Source organism: Nerophis lumbriciformis, linkage group LG10, assembly GCF_033978685.3.
Source record: "Nerophis lumbriciformis linkage group LG10, RoL_Nlum_v2.1, whole genome shotgun sequence".
Taxonomy (NCBI): Eukaryota; Metazoa; Chordata; class Actinopteri; order Syngnathiformes; family Syngnathidae; genus Nerophis; species Nerophis lumbriciformis.
This window is the reverse complement of record NC_084557.2, coordinates 49,603,541-49,626,279: the sequence shown is the minus strand read 5'-3', so window position 1 is coordinate 49,626,279 and position 22,739 is coordinate 49,603,541. Positions and strand designations below refer to the sequence as shown.

Genomic DNA, 22,739 nt, shown 5'->3' with positions numbered 1-22,739 from the left:
TGTGACGGAAATTAACATAAAAAACACAAATGATTTAATTTAATTTAACTAATTTAAATAATTAGGAAAATATTTAAAAAGTAAAAAACAAAAGTGATTTTAAAAATATTTCTGTAAAAAATATATAAATTGTATCAATTGATAAAATATGTAGATTGCATATCTAAATTAGTTGTATATATTATAATAAATACAACGAAAATATTACTTTTTTGTTAATGTTTCATTAAATATTGAAATAAAATATTTATTTTTTATTTATTGTTCTATTCTATTTCAATTATCATTTTTTTTATAAGTAAATTGACATTGTGTGACGGAAATTAACATAAAAAACACGTTTATTTAATTCAAATAATTTAACTAAATTAGGAAAAAATATTTAAAAAGTAAATAAGAAAAAAGGGTTTTAAAAATATTTCTGTTAAAAAAATGTAAATAATTGTATCAATTGATAAAATATGTAGATGACATATCTAAATTAGTTGTATATATTATAATAGATACAATGAAAATGGTACTTTTTTTTATGTGTTGATTGTTTTATTAAATATTGAAATAAAATATTTACTTTTTATTTATTGTTCTATTCTATTTCAATTATCATTTTTGTGTAAGTAAACTGATATTGTGTGACAGAAATTAACATAAAAAGCACAAATTATTTAATTTAACTGAACTAATTTAACTAAATTATGAAAAAATAATTAAAAAGTAAAAAACAAAGTGGTTTCAGAAATATTTCTGTTAAAAAAATATAAATAATTGTATCAATTGATAAAATATGTATATTACATATCTAAATTCGTTGTATATATTATAATAAATACAATGAAAACTGTACTTTTTTATTTGTTAATTGTTTTATTAAATATTGAAATATAATATTTACTTTTTATTTATGTTCTATTCTATTTCAATTATCATTTTTTTATAAGTAAATTGACATTGTGTGACGGAAATTAACATTAAAAACACAAATTATTTAATTTAACTAATTTAACTAAATTAGGAAAAAATATTTAAAACGTTAAAAAAAAAAGTGGTTTTAGAAATATTTCTGTTAAATAAATATAAATAATTGTATCAATTGATCAAATATGTATATTACATATCTAAATTAGTTGTATATATTATAATAGATACAATGAAAATTGTACTTTTTTTATGTGTTGATTGTTTTATTAAATATTGAAATAAAATATTTACTTTGTATTGATTGTTCTATTCTATTTCAATTATTTTTTTATAAGTAAATTGATATTGTGTGACGGAAATCAACATAAAAAAACAAATTATTTAATTGAACTAATTTAACTAAATCAGGAAAAAATATTTCAAAAGTAAAAAAAAAAAAAAGATTTTAAAAATATTTATGTTGAAAAATATAAATAATTGTATCAATTGATAAAATATGAAGATTACCTATCTAAATTAGTTGTATATATTATAATAGATACAATGAAAATAGTACTTTTTTGTTAATTGTTTCATTAAATATTGAAATAAATTTACTTTTTATTGTTCTATTCTATTTCAATTATCATTTTTGTATAAGTAAACTGACATTGTGTGACGGAAACTAACATAAAAAACACAAATTATTTAATTTAACTTAACTAATTTAACTAAATTAGGAAAAAATATTTAAAACGTAAAAAAAAAAAAAAGTGGTTTCCGTTGTGTCCTGAGCAAGACACTTCACCCTTGCTCCTGATGGGTGCTGGTTAGCGCCTTGCATGGCAGCTCCCTCCATCAGTGTGTGAATGTGTGTGTGAATGGGTAAATGTGGAAATAGTGTCAAAGCGCTTTGAGTACCTTGAAGGTAGAAAAGCGCTATACAAGTACAACCCATATCTGTTAAAAAAATATAAATAATTGTATCAATTGATAAAATATGTATATTACATATCTAAATTAGTTGTATACATTATAATAAATACAATGAAAATGGTACTTTTTTATTTGTTGTTTTATTAAATATTGAAATATAATATTTACTTTTTATTTATGTTCTCTTCTATTTCAATTATCATTTTTTTATAAGTAAATTGACATTGTGTGACGGAAATTAACATTAAAAACACAAATTTAATTGAACTAATTTAACTAAATTAGGAAAAAATATTTAAAGTAAAGAAAAAGGGGTTTTAAAAATATTTGTTAAAAAATTATAAATAATTGTATCAATTGATAAAATATGTAGATGACCTATCTAAATTAGTTGTATGTATTATAATAGATTTAAAAAGTACCATTTTCATTGTATGTGTTGATTGTTTTATTAAATATTGAAATACAATATTTACTTTGTATTTATTGTTCTATTCTATTTCAATTATTATTTTTTTTATAAGTAAATTGATATTGTGTGACGGAAATTAACATTAAAAAAAACACACATTATTATTTTTACCTTAACTAATTTAACTAAATTAGGAAAAAATATTTAAAACGTAAAAAAAAAAAAAAAGTGGTTTTAGAAATATTTCTGTTAAAAAAATATAAATAATTGTATCAATTGATCAAATATGTATATTACATATCTAAATTAGTTGTACACATTATAATAGATACAATGAAAATGGTACTTTTTTTATGTGTTGATTGTTTTATTAAATATTGAAATAAAATATTTACTTTTTATTTATTGTTCTATTCTATTTCAATTATTATTATTTTTATAAGTAAATTGATATTGTGTGACGGAAATCAACATAAAAAAACAAATTATTTAATTGAACTAATTTAACTAAATCAGGAAAAAATATTTCAAAAGTAAAAAAAAAAAAAAGATTTTAAAAATATTTATGTTGAAAAATATAAATAATTGTATCAATTGATAAAATATGAAGATTACCTATCTAAATTAGTTGTATATATTATAATAGATACAATGAAAATGGTACTTTTTTATGTGTTAATTGTTTTATTAAATATTGAAATAAAATATATACTTTTTATTTATTGTTCTATTCTATTTCAATTATTTATTTTATAAGTAAATTGACATTGTGTGATAGAAATTAACATAAAAAACACAATTTATTTAATTTAAATAATTTAACTAAACTAGGAAAAAATATTTAAAAAGTAAATAAAAAAAAGTGGTGTTAAAAATATTTCTGTTAAAAAATATATAAATAATTATATCAATTGATAAAATATGTAGATGACCTATCTAAATTAGTTGTATATAATATAATAGATACAATGAAAATGGTACTTTTTTTATTTGTTAAATGTTTTATTAAATATTGAAATAAAATATTTACTTTTTATTTATTGTTCTATTCTATTTCAATTTTTTTTTTTATAAGTAAATTGACATTGTGTGACGGAAATTTACAAAAAACTCAAATTATTTAATTTAATTGAACTAATTTAACTAAATTAGGAAAATATATTTAAAAAAAAGTGGTTTTAAAAATAATTATGTTAAAAAATATATAAATAATTGTATCAATTGATAAAATATGCAGATTGCATATCTAAATTAGTTGTACACATTATAATAAATACAATGAAAATATTACTTTTGTTAATGTTTCATTAAATATTTTTATTCATTGTTCTATTTTATTTTAATTAGTTTTTATAAGTAAATTGACATTGTGTGAGTTGGATCGGTGTATTATTATGAATCAAACAAGGCAAGACTCTGCCCCAGTGATAAACTAATTTATCTTTCAAGCATCAATGCATTAAAAATAATCCCAATTTGATGTGATGCCAGCGTGCAATTATGATTAATGACTACTGTAATGCGGAGAAGCCGTGCAGAACCGTGGCGACAATAAAAACGTACGCATCACTAACACTTCTCAATGGGCGTAGCTGTCAGTTATTTGATTGCAGGGCAATGTTTGAACAATAATGTATTTCACCATAATGCAGCGATGGCATTGATGAAGTGACTAATGGGAGTTTAATCAGCTGCTCGATCTTTGCACTCCGCTGCCATCTAGCGGTGTTGTGGTGACATGACACGTCATCTTTATTCTGCTGGGAATCTTCTATTCATTACTGCTGCTGTCCTCTTCCACTGAAGGACAAAACTTTCTCTCCAGCCCTCATTAAAAATGGATAATCGGCAAAGAGAGATTGCATGGAAGTCAAAGTGGACACTTTAAAGTGGAAGTTAACAATTCATATGTTTTTTTTTTTGTATCTGTCATTTAAATATTTGTTTGCAGGAGCACAACAGCAATGTCCAACACATGTTGCAATAAATTGAGCTCTTTTTTTTAGCACACAACGCATATTTCCACAGTATAGACTTGCCAACAGCTCAATTAAATAGAAAGCCCAATTTGTCACATCCACCAGCCGCCAGCCTGCCAAATGCTGGAAAGGAAACGACATGCAAGCCAACAACAAAGAGCATCCAGCACTAATCTGCACCTTTTCACAATTCCACTGCAGACGTGTGTTGGTCAAAAAAAAAATAAAAAAATAAAAAAATAAAAATAAAAATCCACGCTCACCTTCGAAAGACGCCACTCGAGATGCAAAGTTGTCCCCCCCTCAAGAAAAGAGATATTTCCCGCCGCAGGAGGTGTTCAAGTGACAGCTCGACATGGTGCGTTCAAGCGGTGGCTTGGACTGAGTTGAAGCCGTCCTGAGCGTGCGCAGCCCGGGTCACCGCGTCCGCGTCTCTCCGCCGCTGCTGCTGCTGCTCCGTGGCAGAAGCGCGGCCCACTTTAAACCCGGATGACGTCATGCGCGCCGATGACGAAGCCCCGCCTCCTACCGTGTCTTGTAAAAATAGGATTTTAGTGCCAAAAAAAAACATTTTTGTTTGCTTTTCAATTAAACTCTCGCATGACATCATGTGTGTGTCGTGGCTGCTCGGATCATTGACGTCACTCTCAGACAGCTGCCGTAATTAGTTGGCCAGGTGAGCCCAATTAAAGTACGCAGGGAAACCTAATTGGTTCTTCAACATGCTTCGCCAACCGAAACGTTCATATAGTAAAGCATAGTTGCCCTTAAGATTAAATATAAACATGAATAACTTATTCTAGCCTGGACAAAAGTCCAGATTTTCGTTAAAAAAATCTGCCCACTTTAAAGACATATATATATATATACAGGTAAAAGCCAGTAAATTAGAATATTTTGAAAAACTTGATTTATTTCAGTAATTGCATTCAAAAGGTGTAACTTGTACATTATATTTATTCATTGCACACAGACTGATGCATTCAAATGTTTATTTCATTTAATTTTGATGATTTGAAGTGGCAACAAATGAAAATCCAAAATTCCGTGTCTCACAAAATTAGAATATTACTTAAGGCTAATACAAAAAAGGGATTTTTAGAAATGTTGGCCAACTGAAAAGTATGAAAATGAAAAATATGAGCATGTACAATACTCAATACTTGGTTGGAGCTCCTTTTGCCTCAATTACTACGTTAATGCGGCGTGGCATGGAGTCGATGAGTTTCTGGCACTGCTCAGGTGTTATGAGAGCCCAGGTTGCTCTGATAGTGGCCTTCAACTCTTCTGCGTTTTTGGGTCTGGCATTCTGCATCTTCCTTTTCACAATACCCCACAGATTTTCTATGGGGCTAAGGTCAGGGGAGTTGGCGGGCCAATTTAGAACAGAAATACCATGGTCCGTAAACCAGGCACAGGTAGATTTTGCGCTGTGTGCAGGCGCCAAGTCCTGTTGGAACTTGAAATCTCCATCTCCATAGAGCAGGTCAGCAGCAGGAAGCATGAAGTGCTCTAAAACTTGCTGGTAGACGGCTGCGTTGACCCTGGATCTCAGGAAACAGAGTGGACCGACACCAGCAGATGACATGGCACCCCAAACCATCACCCAACCATGCAAATTTTGCATTTCCTTTGGAAATCGAGGTCCCAGAGTCTGGAGGAAGACAGGAGAGGCACAGGATCCACGTTGCCTGAAGTCTAGTGTAAAGTTTCCACCATCAGTGATGGTTTGGGGTGCCATGTCATCTGCTGGTGTCGGTCCACTCTGTTTCCTGAGATCCAGGGTCAACGCAGCCGTCTACCAGCAAGTTTTAGAGCACTTCATGCTTCCTGCTGCTGACCTGCTCTATGGAGATGGAGATTTCAAGTTCCAACAGGACTTGGCGCCTGCACACAGCGCAAAATCTACCTGTGCCTGGTTTACGGACCATGGTATTTCTGTTCTAAATTGGCCCGCCAACTCCCCTGACCTTAGCCCCATAGAAAATCTGTGGGGTATTGTGAAAAGGAAGATGCAGAATGCCAGACCCAAAAACGCAGAAGAGTTGAAGGCCACTATCAGAGCAACCTGGGCTCTCATAACACCTGAGCAGTGCCAGAAACTCATCGACTCCATGCCACGCCGCATTAACGCAGTAATTGAGGCAAAAGGAGCTCCAACCAAGTATTGAGTATTGTACATGCTCATATTTTTCATTTTCATACTTTTCAGTTGGCCAACATTTCTAAAAATCCCTTTTTTGTATTAGCCTTAAGTAATATTCTAATTTTGTGACACACGGAATTTTGGATTTTCATTTGTTGCCACTTCAAATCATCAAAATTAAATGAAATAAACATTTGAATGCATCAGTCTGTGTGCAATGAATAAATATAATGTACAAGCAGGCCCGGCCCTAACCAATCTGGCGCCCTAGGCAAGATTTTAGGTGGTGCCCCCCCACATCGGCAGTGAAGTGTATATACTCACAAGAAACCGAATAGCTTTGTCTTTGACCTTCTTTTTTTTTTACTTACAACTATACCTAATATATAAAGGGGTGGAAAAGTGACTATTACCTGCAGGGCAAACATTAGCTAACCAGAAGGCAATAACAATGTAAACAAAAAACACCTGCTTAAAAGATCTAATACAAATGTCCCTGAGGAATGTAAGGTGGGAGTACTGTAATTACCTAACGTTACATTATTATTTTCCATAACAATTTAGCCCCCTCCACAATATTAACCCGACGTTAAAACAGAACTAGCTATGTATTGATTAGCAATTGCCGAATCATGTAACATTAGCTTAATGCTAAAAAGCCAGGTTACTATCACATTCTGTAACAGACAAATAATTTCATGTAGGCTAACGTTACCTACCTGCTACCTCTGTCTTTTCTCGTTTCTACTCCTCTTCTTTTCTCTTTTTTCTTCCTTGGGCACCTGACAGTTTTGGCCGTTTTGACATCTTGTGTTGATTTTTTGATGTGGTGACGTCCAAAAAGAGTCATGATACGGGAAGGGAGGGGGCGCACCGTGCGAGGGAGGGGGGGCGTAATGTTGTAACAAATAATATTTCTATTAAATAGGCTTTACTTTGCATTTTAATTAACGTGGGATTATTTTTTGTATTTAGAAATAATAATACCAACTTTTTTTTCTTTTTTTCTTTTTTCTCCAACATTTGTGGCACTGGCGTGGCGCCCCCTGATGGACGGCGCCCTTAGCATTTGCCTATACGGCCTATGCCACGGGCCGGCCCTGTGTACAAGTTACACCTTTTGAATGCAATTACTGAAATAAATCAAGTTTTTCAAAATATTCTAATTTACTGGCTTTTACCTGTATATATTAGAGATGCGCGGATAGGCAATTATTTCATCCGTAACCGCATCAGAAAGTCGTCAACCATCCGCCATCCACCCGTCTAACATTTAATCAGAACCGCACCCGCCCGTTGTTATACATCTAATATAGACGATGCAAGGCATTAGTGAGGTTATAAAGCTTTTGCCTGTTAAAGAAAGGAGACTGATCCAATGCAGCACAGACATTCGCGTGCCACGCTGTCACGACCCAGACGCACACCAGTGCGCAATCATATGGGAGCCGCGCTGAGCGCACCTCCAAGCGCGTCTCGCTGCCGGCGACGGCCGGGTATGGACCCGACGCTCCAGCGCCATCCATTTTCAGGGCTAGTTGATTCGGCAGGTGGGTTGTTACACACTCCTTAGCGGGTTGCAACTTCCATGGCCACCGTCCTGCTGTCTATATCAACCAGGGTGAGCCCCACCCCTTTCGTGAGCGCACTGCGCGCGGAGTGACCCCTGTTACGCGCCCCCGGCAACGGGGGTGGCGGGCAGGTAAGCTGCGCGGGCGGAGCGCGCGGAGTGACCCCTGTTACGAGCCCCCGGCCACGGGGGTGGCGGGCAGGTAAGCTGCTTACCTGCTGCGCGTGACGAAGGCGGACGAGGCGGGGTGTCGGTGCGGTGGGCGCGGTGGTGACCCTGGACGTGCGTCGGGCCCTTCTCGCGGATCGCCTCAGCTACGGCTCCCGGTGGGGCCCTCTCGGGGGAAGGGGCCTCGGTCCCGGACCCCGGCGAGGCGTCCCTTCTCCGCTCCGTAAAAGTGTCCATCTCTCTTTTTTTTTTCTTCTGTTGTGGCATATACTGCAGGTGCCTGCTCATTTTTCGTATGTGGGTAACAACATTTAACTATGTATATATATTTCCCAATTGGTTTAACTGCCACCCGCCTGAATCTATTTAAAATCTAATTTTTTTTTATTTCAACCGCCCGACCCGACCCGCGGATAAAATCTAATTTTTTTAAATTTCATCCGCCCGATCCGCGGATAATCCGCGGACTCCGCGGTTGTGCCCGCAAACCGCGCATCTCTAATATATATATATATATATATATATATATATATATATATATATCAGTGACGTGCAGTCACTGGAGGCAGGTGAGGCGGGGCCTCACCTGCCATCATGGAAAGAAAAAAAATGTAAAAAGAAAAAAATATATTGAAATTGTTATATGTATTCAGTGATTATACTATAAAGTTATTTTCCATTTAACTTCACCAGTTTTAGATTATTTTTATTCAAAATCGCTGAATTTTCACATTTGCCGTTCAAATACTGAGAAGAGACGGTGCGGTGATCAGCAGCTAGTTGAAGCACGTCACTCAGTGCCTCAACATGGATTGCGCAATGACTCGGCTAACTGCTGGCCTGCTGTGCAGTGAGACTGTATTGCTATATGAATTATATTATACATTTCCATAGTTTAGTTAGCTGAGGTATATAATGTACAGTGTAATTTGTCAACAACTGTATGTGTGTAACGTATTTCTTGTGCTGAGCGATCATAAAACTGCTGCGAAGACCCACTGGCTGAGGCTCGCAGTAATCCCGCCTCCTTGTGCCGGTTAATGCACCCCCGCAGTAGAATGCACCCTCTGACGGGAGTGTTATATCAACTAAAGCCCACACTTAAACTTTCCACGTGCAAGATTGAATCTATTGTAACCTATTTGTATGGGCTTTCCTCTTTGTGATGTTAAGTTCCTGTTATACGCTGTTATACAGTATATGCCTTGCGCTCTTATTTTGAAGGCGCTAAGAGCGGAAGTGATGACACGTTGGAGTGGAGCGGAGGTTTTTGAAAGAAGGTAAATAAAGTGGTCCTCGTGTAAACTGGAGCCTCCGTGTTTGTTATTTTGTAGCTTCATACAGTACAGACGACATTTATAAACCCTCGGTTACACTATTTAGAAAAGTTATTTAATAAGATGCCAAAAAGTGCAGAAACAATAATGTTCGTGTTGGAGGAGTTGTGAATGTCTGCAGGGCCACAACATTAGGTACACCTGCAGACTGCAGCACGGATTTCATATTTCATTCATTCACAACTCCTCCAACACGAACATTATTGTTTGTGCACTTTTTGGCTTTTTATTAAATAACTTTTTTAAATAGATTCAATCTTGCACGTGGAAAGTTTAAGTGTGGGCTTTAGTTGATACAACACTCCCGTCAGGGGGTGCATTCTACGGCGGGGGTGCATTAATCCAGCTCAACAGCGGTGCATGGACTTCATTTATAAGTAAAGGTAAGACCATAATAACTTTTTTTTTTTATTAAATGTGCTTTTTTTGTGTGCTACAGTTTGTATGTGTAAAGTTAAAGTTAAGTTAAAGTACCAATGATTGTCACACACACACTAGGTGTGGTGAAATTTGTCCTCTGCATTTGACCCATCCCCTTGATCACCCCCTGGGAGGTGAGGGGAGCAGTGGGCAGCAGCGGCGCCGCGCCCGGGAATAATTTTTGGTGATTTAACCCCCAATTCCAAGCCTTGATGCTGAGTGCCAAGCAGGGAAGAATGCTGGTATGAGCTTTTAAACATAACCCGTTAACTGCTGCCAATCAAATGGTGAATAAGATACTCTTTAGGGTTCATATGTTTGTAAATCTGACTGTGATGAAGTCAGTGCCTCACCAGCCATCAACCACACCGCACGCCACTGATATATATATATCATACTTGCCAACCTTGAGACCTCAGAATTCGGGAGATGGGGCTGGGGGGGGGGGGGTAGAGATATCAAACATCTGTTAACATCTGCTGTGCATAATCACATGCATTTAAAGCATCCTCTCCATCCTCTCTGCCAACCCCATCACGAGCACAAATAGCCCCCCCATCACCAATTCATCATCACAGCCATGTTCTGCCCCTGCAAGTCAGTTTCAATCACCTATAATATCTGCATTTAATGCAAAACAGGCTCATCCACCCAACCACTCCACTGCAAAGCAACTGACAAACACAAGAAAAATGATGTGCCTTGACCTGATGCTCTACTCAGTAGTGGAGAATAAAGGCTTTTGCAAGCAATATATAAGCAATATTGCATATCCATAATTATTATAATGGATTATTAAGGAATACTTACAGTAGGGACACTTTTTAATGTCAGAACGTGGATCTTTTCGCAATTTACTGCGAGGATTGTTTTCCCGGGATGCAATCGGGCAGGACCGGACAAGGCTTGCAGATAAATACATGATTTTATTTTGACTAAAAAAAGTACAAACAAAAGGCGCTCACAGCGGAGGCACGACTTGGCTAAGGAACAAAAAACAACCCGAAGGCGAGCGTGCCCAACGCACATGAAAGCAAAAGCAAAAAAAAACTTAGGACATAAAAAACTCACTAGACTGTGGCTTGAATAAACAAAAACTTACTGTGGCAAGGCATGGAACTATGGCATGAAACTATGGCATGAAACTATGGCATGGAAAGAATCAGTACAGAGCATGAAATGAGCAATGTCGCCAGGCCGACGACCTGGCAACTACAGGCTTAATTAATAATGTCATGATTAACAACAGGTGCGTGAGTCCAAACAAATGAGGCAGGTGAAACTAATGAGTTGTCGTGTAAACTAAAACAAACCAGGGTGCACAAAAACAGGAACTAATGGAGTCCAAAACTAGCAGAAAAATAACAAAACATAATCCAGACCACAGAACATGACAATTAATGACAAAAATGTATATTTATCAGCGATTATATATGGAAATATATGTTTGTACGTATATATATATATATATATATATATATATATATATATATATATATATATATATATATATATATATATATATATATATATATACACAGGTAAAAGCCAGTAAATTAGAATATTTTGAAAAACTTGATTTATTTCAGTAATTGCATTCAAAAGGTGTAACTTGTACATTATATTTATTCATTGCACACAGACTGATGCATTCAAATGTTTATTTCATTTAATTTTGATGATTCAGCAGCAGGAAGCATGAAGTGCTCTAAAACTTGCTGGTAGACGGCTGCGCTGACCCTGGATCTCAGGAAACAGAGTGGACCGACACCAGCTGGACTGCTGCTGAGTGGTCCAAAGTCATGTTTTCTGACGAAAGCAAATTTTGCATTTCCTTTGGAAATCGAGGTCCCAGAGTCTGGAGGAAGACAGGAGAGGCACAGGATCCACGTTGCCTGAAGTCTAGTGTAAAGTTTCCACCATCAGTGATGGTTTGGGGTGCCATGTCATCTGCTGGTGTCGGTCCACTCTGTTTCCTGAGATCCAGGGTCAACGCAGCCGTCTACCAGCAAGTTTTAGAGCACTTCATGCTTCCTGCTGCTGACCTGCTCTATGGAGATGGAGATTTCAAGTTCCAACAGGACTTGGCGCCTGCACACAGCGCAAAATCTACCCGTGCCTGGTTTACGGACCATGGTATTTCTGTTCTAAATTGGCCCGCCAACTCCCCTGACCTTAGCCCCATAGAAAATCTGTGGGGTATTGTGAAAAGGAAGATGCAGAATGCCAGACCCAAAAACGCAGAAGAGTTGAAGGCCACTATCAGAGCAACCTGGGCTCTCATAACACCTGAGCAGTGCCAGAAACTCATCGACTCCATGCCACGCCGCATTAACGCAGTAATTGAGGCAAAAGGAGCTCCAACCAAGTATTGAGTATTGTACATGCTCATATTTTTCATTTTCATACTTTTCAGTTGGCCAACATTTCTAAAAATCCTTTTTTTGTATTAGCCTTAAGTAATATTCTAATTTTGTGACACACGGAATTTTGGATTTTCATTTGTTGCCACTTCAAATCATCAAAATTAAATGAAATAAACATTTGAATGCATCAGTCTGTGTGCAATGAATAAATGTAATGTACAAGTTACACCTTTTGAATGCAATTACTGAAATAAATCAAGTTTTTCAAAATAATCTAATATACTGGCTTTTACCTGTATATATATATATATATATATATCTGTATGTGTGGGAAGAAAATCACAAGACTACTTCATCTCTACAGGCCTGTTTCATGAGGGGTTCCCTCAATCATCAGGAGATTTTAATAGAAGCATTCACATACCATGGTTTATATAAGGCACAGAACAGGTAGGTACAGGCAGGCGTAGGGGCGTGGTGATTGGCTCATGTGTTACCTAGGAGGTGTTTCCGTCTGTGACTGCATGCTGATACAATTTCGCTGCGCTTGTTGAGGGATGACAGGTCTGGGCGGTATATATTAAACAGTTTCTCTTTTAAAGTTAAAAGTTAAAGTTAAAGTACCAATGATTGTCACACACACACTAGGTGTGGCGAAATTATTCTCTGCATTTGACCCATCACCCTTGATCACCCCCTGGGAGGTGAGGGGAGCAGTGGGCAGCAGCGGTGGCTGCGCCCAGGAATCATTTTGGTGATTTAACCCCCAATTCCAACCCTTGATGCTGAGTGCCAAGCAGGGAGGTAATGGGTCCCATTTTTTTTTATAGTCTTTGGTATGACTCGGCCGGGATTTGAACTCCCAACCTACCGATCTCAGGACGGACACTCTAACCACTAGGCCACTGAGTTTCTCTTTCAAGCATAGGTTGCATCTTTTATTACCACTGTTGTAAGGTGTGCTGGATGCAAGAATTTGCCATGTTATTGAATATTCAACATTATTGTCTTTGAGGTTCCAAATGTGCTTGTTGAGTTCTGTAGTATTACGCAGGCTACTATAGAACTCAGCAAGCACATTTGGAACCTCAAAGACAATAATGTTGAATATTCAATAACATGGCAAATGTTATAGGTCTGGGCGGTATATAATAAACAGTTTCTCTTTTAAGCATAGGTTGCATCTTTTATTACCACTGTTGTAAGGTGTGCTGGATGCAAGAATTTGCCATGTTATTGAATATTCAACATTAGTGTCTTTGAGGTTCCAAATGTGCTTGCTGAGTTCTATAGTAGTAGACCGAAACACCTCCTAGGTAACACATGAGCCAATCACCACGCCCCTACGCCTGCCTGTACCTACCCGTTCTGTGCCCTATATAAACCATGGTATGTTAAAATCTATTAAAATCTCCTGATGATTGAGGGAACCCCTCATGAAACAGTCCTGTAGAGATGAAGTAGTCTTGTGATTTTTTTCCCACACATACATATATTGCGCTCTACCACGGTATCGAGCACTATTTTTTGGATAATCTAATTAAGACATATATATATATATATATATATATATATATATATATATATATATATATATATATATATATATATATATATATCTACAGTATGCACATCAAATCAACATAACAAGTGGGTAGTGGCTCGACAATATTTTGTATCCAAACAACACAACAACAAGCTTAAATGTCAACACACACACACACACACACACACACACACACACACACACACACACACACACACACACACACACGCACATGCACAGGCGTTCCAAAAACAAAAAAAACAAATGATTTTACCTTTTGTCTGCAAATATTTGTGGCATTGTTGAACACTTTGGGTTTTGTAGTGATAAACGAGCAGTGGCTTCATGTAGTCACCGCTAGCGTTAATGCAAACTAGCAGTGTGACGCAATCCTTCATCGGCTTGTGTCTCGGTAGTGCCTTCTCCTTCGCTATGATAAAGGTTAGCTGTGGCATCTTTTTCAGTCTCATCACAATTAAAGACTTGCTGCAGAACAAATCCCCCTTCGCTGATAAAGTCTTCTGATTGAAGTAGTTGCAAGCTGATGGGTTCCTGGTTCGATTCCCAGGCCTCTGCCATAATTCAGCAAGACACTTTACCCTTGTTCCTGATGGGTGGCATTTAGGGCCTTGCATGGCAGCTCCTGTGAATGGGTGAAAGTGGAAAGGATGAAGTTAGTGTAGCTAGCAGTGATGTGCGGTGAGGTTGATGGCTGGTGAGGCACTGACTTCATCACAGTCAGATTTACAAACATATGAACCCTAAAGAGTATCTTATTCACCATTTGATTGGCAGAAATTAACGGGTTATGTTTAAAAGCTCATACCAGCATTCTTCCCTGCTTGGCACTCAGCATCAAGGGTTGGAATTGGGGGTTAAATCACCCTGCCCACTGCTCCCCTCACCCCCCAGTTGGTGATCAAGGGGATGGGTCAAATGCAGAGGACAAATTTCATTACACCTAGTGTGTGTGTGACAATCATTGGTACTTTAACTTAACTTTAACTTTACACATACAAACTGTAGTACACAAAAAAGCACATTTAATTAAAAAAAACGTTATTATGGTCTTACCTTTACTTATAAATGAAGACCATTCGCCGCTGTTGTGCTGGATTAATGCAACCCCTGACGGGAGTGTTATATCAACTAAAGCCCTCACTTCAACTTTCCACGTGCAAGGTTGAATCTATTTAAAAAAGTGTAACCGAGGGTTTATAAATGTCGCCTATACTGTATGAAACTACAAAATAACAAACACGGAGGCTCCAGTTTACACGAGGACCACTTTATTTACCTTCTTTCAAAAACTTCCGCTCCACTCCAACGTGTCATCACTTCCGCTCTTAGCGCCTTCAAAATAAGAGCTCAAGGCATATACTGTATAACAGCGCATAACAGGAACTTAACATCACAAAGAGGAAAGCCCATGAAAATAGGTTACAAAAGTTATTTAATAAGAAGCCAAAAAGTGCAAAAACAATAATGTTCGTGTTGGAGGAGTTGTGAATTAGGTACACCTGCAGTCTGCAGGTGTACCTAATGTTGTGGCCCTGCAGTCATTCACAACTCCTCCAACACCAACATTATTGTTTTTGCACTTTTTGGCTTCTTATTAAATAACTTTTTTAAATAGATTCAATCTTGCACGTGGAAAATTTAAGTGTGAGCTTTAGTTGATATAACACTCCCGTCAGGGGGTGCATTCTACGGCAAGGGTGCAGGAGGCGGGATTACTGCGAGCCTCAGCCAGTGCGTCTTTTGCAGCAGTTTTATGATCGCTCAGCACAAGAAATACGTTACACACATACAGTTGTTGACAAAATACACTGTACATTATATACCTCAGCTAATTAAACTATGGAAATGTATAATATAATTCATATAGCAATACGGTCTCACTGCACAGCAGGCCAGCAGTTAGCCGAGTCATTGCGCAATCCATGTTGAGGCACTGAGTGGCGTGCCTCAACTGGCTGCTGTTCACCGCACCGTCTCTTCTCAGTATTTGAACGGCAAATGTGAAAATTCAGCGATTTTGAATAAAAATAATCTAAAACTGGTGAAGTTAAATGGAAAATAACTTTATAGTATAATCACTGGATACATATAACAATTTAATAAAAATGTTTTCTTTTTACATTTTTTCTCTTTCCATGTGCAGTCACTAGAGGCAGGTGAGGCAGGGCCTCACCTGCCTCTAGTGACTGCACGTCACTGGTAGCTAGTGTACCTTGAGGATAGAAAAGCTCCGTACAAATATGATCCATTCACCATTTAGCTCAAAGTGGCTGCTTAGCAACCCCAAGCTATACAGCAAGACTGTGAGAGTTTAAAGCATTTCTGATCCCACAATGTGATCTCTAAGACCGGTTGACACAGCTCTGACTGGCACAATTGTGAAAATAAAAAAACTCAGAAGTGCCGCTAATTGTCAAAGCTTTTGGAAATGTGTACATGATATGAACAGAATGTGACAAAAAATGTCAGTGTACAGGAAGTGATGACCGAAAATGTTTTATCTACCGTATTTTCCGCACTATAAGGCGCACCGGATTATTAGCCGCACCTTCTATGAATTACATATTTCATAATTTTGTCCACCAATAAGCCGCCCCGGACTAAAAGCCGCGCCTACGCTGCGCTAAAGTGAATGTCAAAAAAACGCTGCGCTAAAGTGAATGTCAAAAAAACAGTCAGATAGTTCAGTCAAACTTTAATAATATATTGAAAACCAGCGTTCTAACAACTCTGTCCCAAAATGTACGCAAATGTGCAATCACAAACATAGTAAAATTCAAAATGGTGTAGAGCAATAGCAACATAATGTTGCTCGAACGTTAATGTCACAACACACAAAATAAACATAGCGCTCACCTTCTGAAGTTATTCTTCATTCGTAAATCCTTCGAATTCTTCGTCTTCGGTGTCCGAATTGAAAAGTTGCGCAAGCGTGGGATCCAAAAATGGCCGGCTCCGCCTCGTCGAAGTCATCGGATTCAGTGTCGCTGTTGTTGTGCAGCAGTTCTGTGAATCCTGCCTTCCGGAAAGCTCGGACCACAGTTGTGACCGAAACTATCTGCCCAGGCATTTACGATCCACTGGCAGATGTTGGCGTATGTCGACCGGCGCTATCTGCCCGTCTTAGTGAAGGTGTGTTCGCCTTCGGAGCTGTGTGAAAAAAGCCACCTGGCCTCTTCGCGTAAACTTCCCTTAACCACTCGCTCATCTTTTCTTCATCCATCCATCCCTTCGAGTTAGCTTTTATGATGACGCCGGCTGGAAAGGTCTCTTTTGGCAAGGTCTTCCTTTTGAATATCACCCTGGGTGGAAGTTAGCATGGCAAGCTAGAACCACAGTGAAGGATGACTTCTCATTCTCTGTGGTGCGAATATTCACCGTACGTGCTCCCGTTCCACAGTGCAGTTCACAGGAATATCAGTTGCTGTGAAATACGGTAGTAATCCGTGTGCGGATGGAGAGATTGCGTCTTTTTATGAACCGGATCCTTGTCCTTTGTAGGAGCCATTTTGTGGTCTTTACAGATGTAAACAGGAAATGAAACGTACGGTGATATCCGCGCGTTTTTTCTTCTTCTTCCGGGGGCGGGTGAAGCGCTTCCTGTTCTATGGGGGCGGGTGCTTTCCTTGGCGGTTGCTTGCGTAGAAGAAGAAGCGCTTCCTGTTCTACCGGGAAAAAAGATGGCGGCTGTTTACCGAAGTTGCGAGACCGAAACTTTATGAAAATGAATCGTAATAAAGCGCACCGGGTTATTAGGCGCACTGTCAGCTTTTGAGAAAAATTGTGGTTTTTAGGTGCGCCTTATAGTGCGGAAAATACGGTATATGTATTTTTTGCTTTTAAAAAAAATAATCTGGTAGTCATTTCCCCAAATATCAATTAGTTTTGAGTATTAGGTGGATAACTAACTACTTGGAATGCCAGCTTTCCATCGCCAGACTCAATATGTCACTTCCTTTTGGTGTGACGTCATCTACAGAACTGGAGCACATTTTGCATTCGGATTCTCCCAACGAAGAAGCTGAGGAAAGCAAATTAGCTCCAATCGCGGACTTTAATCGCATTGTTTCAAGCCTGAAGCCAAAATTGTCGCACAGCAGCTAAATGAACACTTAGTGTCTAACAATCTCTGTGAACCTTTTCAATCCGGTTTCAGGGAAAATCACTCTACGGAGACAGCCCTCGCAAAAATGACTAATGATCTACTGCTAACGATGGATGTCATCTATGTTGCTGCTTCTTGATCTTAGCGCTGCTTTCCATACCGTTGATCATAATATTTTATTAGAGCGTATCAAAACACGTATTGGTATGTCAGACTTAGCCTTGTCGTGGTTTAACTCTTATCTTACTGACAGGATGCAGTGCGTCTCCCATAACAATGTGACCTCGGACTATGTTAAGGTAACGTGCGGAGTTCCTCAGGGTCCTATGGACTCTCACTATTATGTTAGATCCACTATGGACTGGACTTTCACTATTGTGTTAGATCCACTATGGACTGGACTCTCACTATTATGTTGGATCCACTATGGACTGGACTCTCACTATTATGTTAGATCCACTATGGACTGGACTTTCACTATTGTGTTAGATCCACTATGGACTGGACTCTCACTATTATGTTGGATCCACTGTGGACTGGACTCTCACAATATCATGTTAGATCCACTATGGACTGGACTCTCACTATTATGTTAGATCCACTATGGACTGGACTTTCACTATTATGTTAGATCCACTATGGACTGGACTCTCACTATTATGTTAGATCCACTATGGACTGGACTCTCACTATTATGTTAGATCCACTATGGACTGGACTCTCACTATAATGTTGGATCCACTATGGACTGGACTCTCACTATTATGTTAGATCCACTATGGACTGGACTCTCACTATTATGTTAGATCCACTATGGACTGGACTCTCACTATTATGTTAGATCCACTATGGACTGGACTCTCACTATTATGTTAGATCCACTATGGACTGGACTCTCACTATTATGCTAGATTCACTATGAACTGGACTCTCACTATTATGTTAGATCCACTATGGACTGGACTTTCACTATTATGTTGGATCCACTATGGACTGGACTTTCACTATTGTGTTAGATCCACTATGGACTGGACTCTCACTATTATGTTAGATCCACTATGGACTGGACTCTCACTATTATGTTAGATCCACTATGGACTGGACTCTCACTATTATGTTAGATCCATTATGGACTGGACTCTCACAATATCATGTTAGATCCACTATGGACTGGACTTTCACTATTATGTTAGATCCACTATGGACTGGACTCTCACTATTATGTTAGATCCACTATGGACTAGACTCTCACTATTATGTTAGATCCACTATGGACTGGACTCTCACTATTATGTTAGATCCACTATGGACTGGACTCTCACTATTATGTTAGATCCACTATGGACTGGACTCTTACTATTATGTTAGATCCACTATGGACTGGACTCTCACACTATTATGTTAGATCCACTATGGACTGGACTCTCACAATATCATGTTAGATCCACTATGGACTGGACTTTCACTATTATGTTAGATCCACTATGGACTGGACTCTCACTATTATGTTAGATCCACTATGGACTGGACTCTCACACTATTATGTTAGATCCACTATGGACTGGACTCCCACTATTATGTTAGATCCACTATGGACTGGACTCTCACAATATCATGTTAGATCCACTATGGACTGGACTCTCACTATTATGTTAGATCCACTATGGACTGGACTCTCACTATTATGTTGGATCCACTATGGACTGGACTCTCACTATTATGTTAGATCCACTATGGACTGGACTCTCACACTATTATGTCAGATCCACTAGGGACTGGACTCTCACTATTATGTTAGATCCACTATGGACTGGACTTTCACTATTATGTTAGATCCACTATGGACTGGACTCTCACTATTATGTTAGATCCACTATGGACTGGACTCTCACTATTATGTTAGATCCACTATGGACTGGACTCTCACTATTATGTTAGATCCACTATGGACTGGACTCTCACTATTATGTTAGATCCACTATGGACTGGACTCTTACTATTATGTTAGATCCACTATGGACTGGACTCTCACTATTATGTTGGATCCACTATGGACTGGACTCTCACTATTATGTTAGATCCACTATGGACTGGACTCTCACTATTATGTTAGATCCACTATGGACTGGACTCTCACTATTATGTTAGATCCACTATGGACTGGACTCTCACTATTATGTTAGATCCACTATGGACTGGACTCTCACACTATTATGTTAGATCCACTATGGACTGGACTCTCACTATTATGTTAGATCCACTATGGACTGGACTCTCACACTATTATGTTAGATCCACTATGGACTGGACTCTCACTATTATGTTAGATCCACTATGGACTGGACTCTCACTATTATGTTAGATCCACTATGGACTGTCGACCCACTCGACATCCATTGCATCCGGTCTCCCCTAAGGGGGGGGGGGGGGGGGGGGTGTTACCCACATATGCGGTCCTCTCCAAGGTTTCTCATAGTCATTCTCATCGACGTCGCACTGGGGTGAGTTTTTCCTTGCCCTTATGTGGGCTCTGTACTGAGGATGTCGTTGTGGCTTGTGCAGCCCTTTGAGAGACTTGTGATTTCGGGCTATATAAATAAACATTGATTGATTGATTGAGGCAGAGGCAAGTCCTGACCAAGCTTGGGTTCAGGGCAGTGCAGCTGCAGATCAATGTGCTCTGTTGGCCTTTCCTCAAGATGCTTAAGGAAAAAATCAGTAAAAGAGAACGTAAATACTAGCGGCTTAAATGTTTTATTTTATTTTTTATTTTTTTAATTTCATGAGTGCCAGGTCTACTATTCTTTCTCCATTCAGTCTTTCTCCACTCAAGGGTGCTTCTGATTTTCAGGGTCACATTTGCCTTGAGTCTTTCACTTTTTTTTTAATTCAAACTGCAACCAAACTCTGACCACTTCTTTAGTTGTATTGCTACAACCTGCAACAATGCATCTGCCAAACATATTTTGAGCAGATGGTTTGGGACAAGGGCAGCACGGTGGCGGAGGGGTTAGTGCGTCTGCCTCACAATACGAAGGTCCTGAGTAGTCCTGAGTTCAATCCCGGGCTCGGGATCTTTCTGTATGGAGTTTGCATGTTCTCCCCGTGACTGCGTGGGTTCCCTCCGGGTACTCCGGCTTTCTCCCACCTCCAAAGACATGCACCTGGGGATAGGCCCCTCCCACCTCCAAAGACATGCACCTGGGGATAGGCCCCTCCCACCTCCAAAGACATGCACCTGGGGATAGGTTGATTGGCAACACTAAATGGTCCCTAGTGTGTGAATGTTGTCTGTCTATCTGTGTTGGCCCTGCGATGAGATGGCGACTTGTCCAGGGTGTACCCCGCCTTCCGCCCGATTGTAGCTGAGATAGGCTCCAGCAACTTCCCGTGACCCCAGAAAGGGACAAGCGGTAGAAAATGGATGGATGAAGGGTTTGGGACAATAAGGCCACCAAAACACATACTACTCAATATCAAATTGCCTCCAGGCGTCTGCAGGCCCGTTCCAAAATATCCTGAAACTCGTTAGAAAATAAGCATAAAATCCCTATGGTGTGTATTTTGGGGGGAATTTTACATGCAGACATCATTTTTTAGGTCCACAACTACAAAATAAGTGCTTATGTTGACAGCATTAGAGGGGCGCTGCAAGTATGATCATCATACTGTGAAGACATGTTTGGCTAATTTAGAGCCCAGACAGGTTCGCAGAGATAAATAAATATAAACATTTTCTGTCAGACAATCAGATTAGGAGAGCCCAGGCCGTCCCTGGGCCTAATTGGGGCCCCCACTTTTTTGTGTGAATTAATTTGTATACTTTTTTAACCAAACTGGAATCCAATGGGATGCATGTTTGTAATAAAATCAATTCATGGAAAATAAATAGTTTATTATTTAAAAATATGTTGTTGTTGAAACATATTTTTGTAAACATTACTGGCACATCCCGACAAGGATTTAAACCCAGCGTGGCTCAGAATAGAATGCCTTTTACTGTCACTGTACAAAAGTACAACGAGATTAAAAGCAACTCCAGTATCAGTGTGACAAATATGCAAAACATAGGAAGGAAAGAAAAGAAAAATAGTGCAAAAGGAGGTGAGGTGCGCAGTCCAGTCCTGAGAACGAATGTTCTGAATTTGTTGTTTAAATATTAAATATTATACTATATACATATACAAACCCCGTTTCCATATGAGTTGGGAAATTGTGTTAAATGTAAATATAAACGGAATACAATGATTTGCAAGTCATTTTCAACCCATATTCAATTGAATATGCTACAAAGACAACATATTTGATGTTCAAACTCATAAACTTAATTTTTTTTCTGCAAATAATAATTAACTTAGAATTTCATGGCTGCAACACGTGACAAAGTAGTTGGGAAAGGGCATGTTCACCACTGTGTTACATGGCCTTTCCTTTCAACAACACTCAGTAGACGTTTGGGAACTGAGGAGACACATTTTTGAAGCTTCTCAGGTGGAATTCTTTCCCATTCTTGCTTGATGTACAGCTTAAGTTGTTCAACAGTCCGGGGGTCTCCGTTGTGCTATTTTAGGCTTCATAATGCGCCACACATTTTCAATGGGAGACAGGTCTGGACTACAGGCAGGCCAGTCTAGTACCCGCACTCTTTTACTACGAAGCCACGTTGATGTAACACGTGGCTTGGCATTGTCTTGCTGAAATAAGCAGGGGCGTCCATGGTAACGTTGCTTGGATGGCAACATATGTTGCTCCAAAACCTGTATGTACCTTTCAGCATTAATGGTGCCTTCACAGATGTGTAAGTTACCCATGTCTTGGGCACTAATACACCCCCAT

General features: G+C 38.4%; 1 protein-coding gene across 5 annotated transcripts in view; it reads right to left on the bottom strand.

Moving 5' to 3' along the window:
* The window catches only part of megf11 (multiple EGF-like-domains 11), a 559,910-nt gene extending 555,051 nt beyond the window's left edge, over nucleotides 1-4,859 (bottom strand). For all 5 annotated transcript variants that reach the window (XM_061969469.2, XM_061969471.2, XM_061969472.2 and 2 more), the window contains exon 1: nucleotides 4,488-4,859. The gene's annotated coding sequence lies outside the window, so the exon portion shown is untranslated. The remainder of the gene's footprint in view (nucleotides 1-4,487) is intronic.
* Between the last annotated feature and the right edge of the window lie 17,880 nt (nucleotides 4,860-22,739).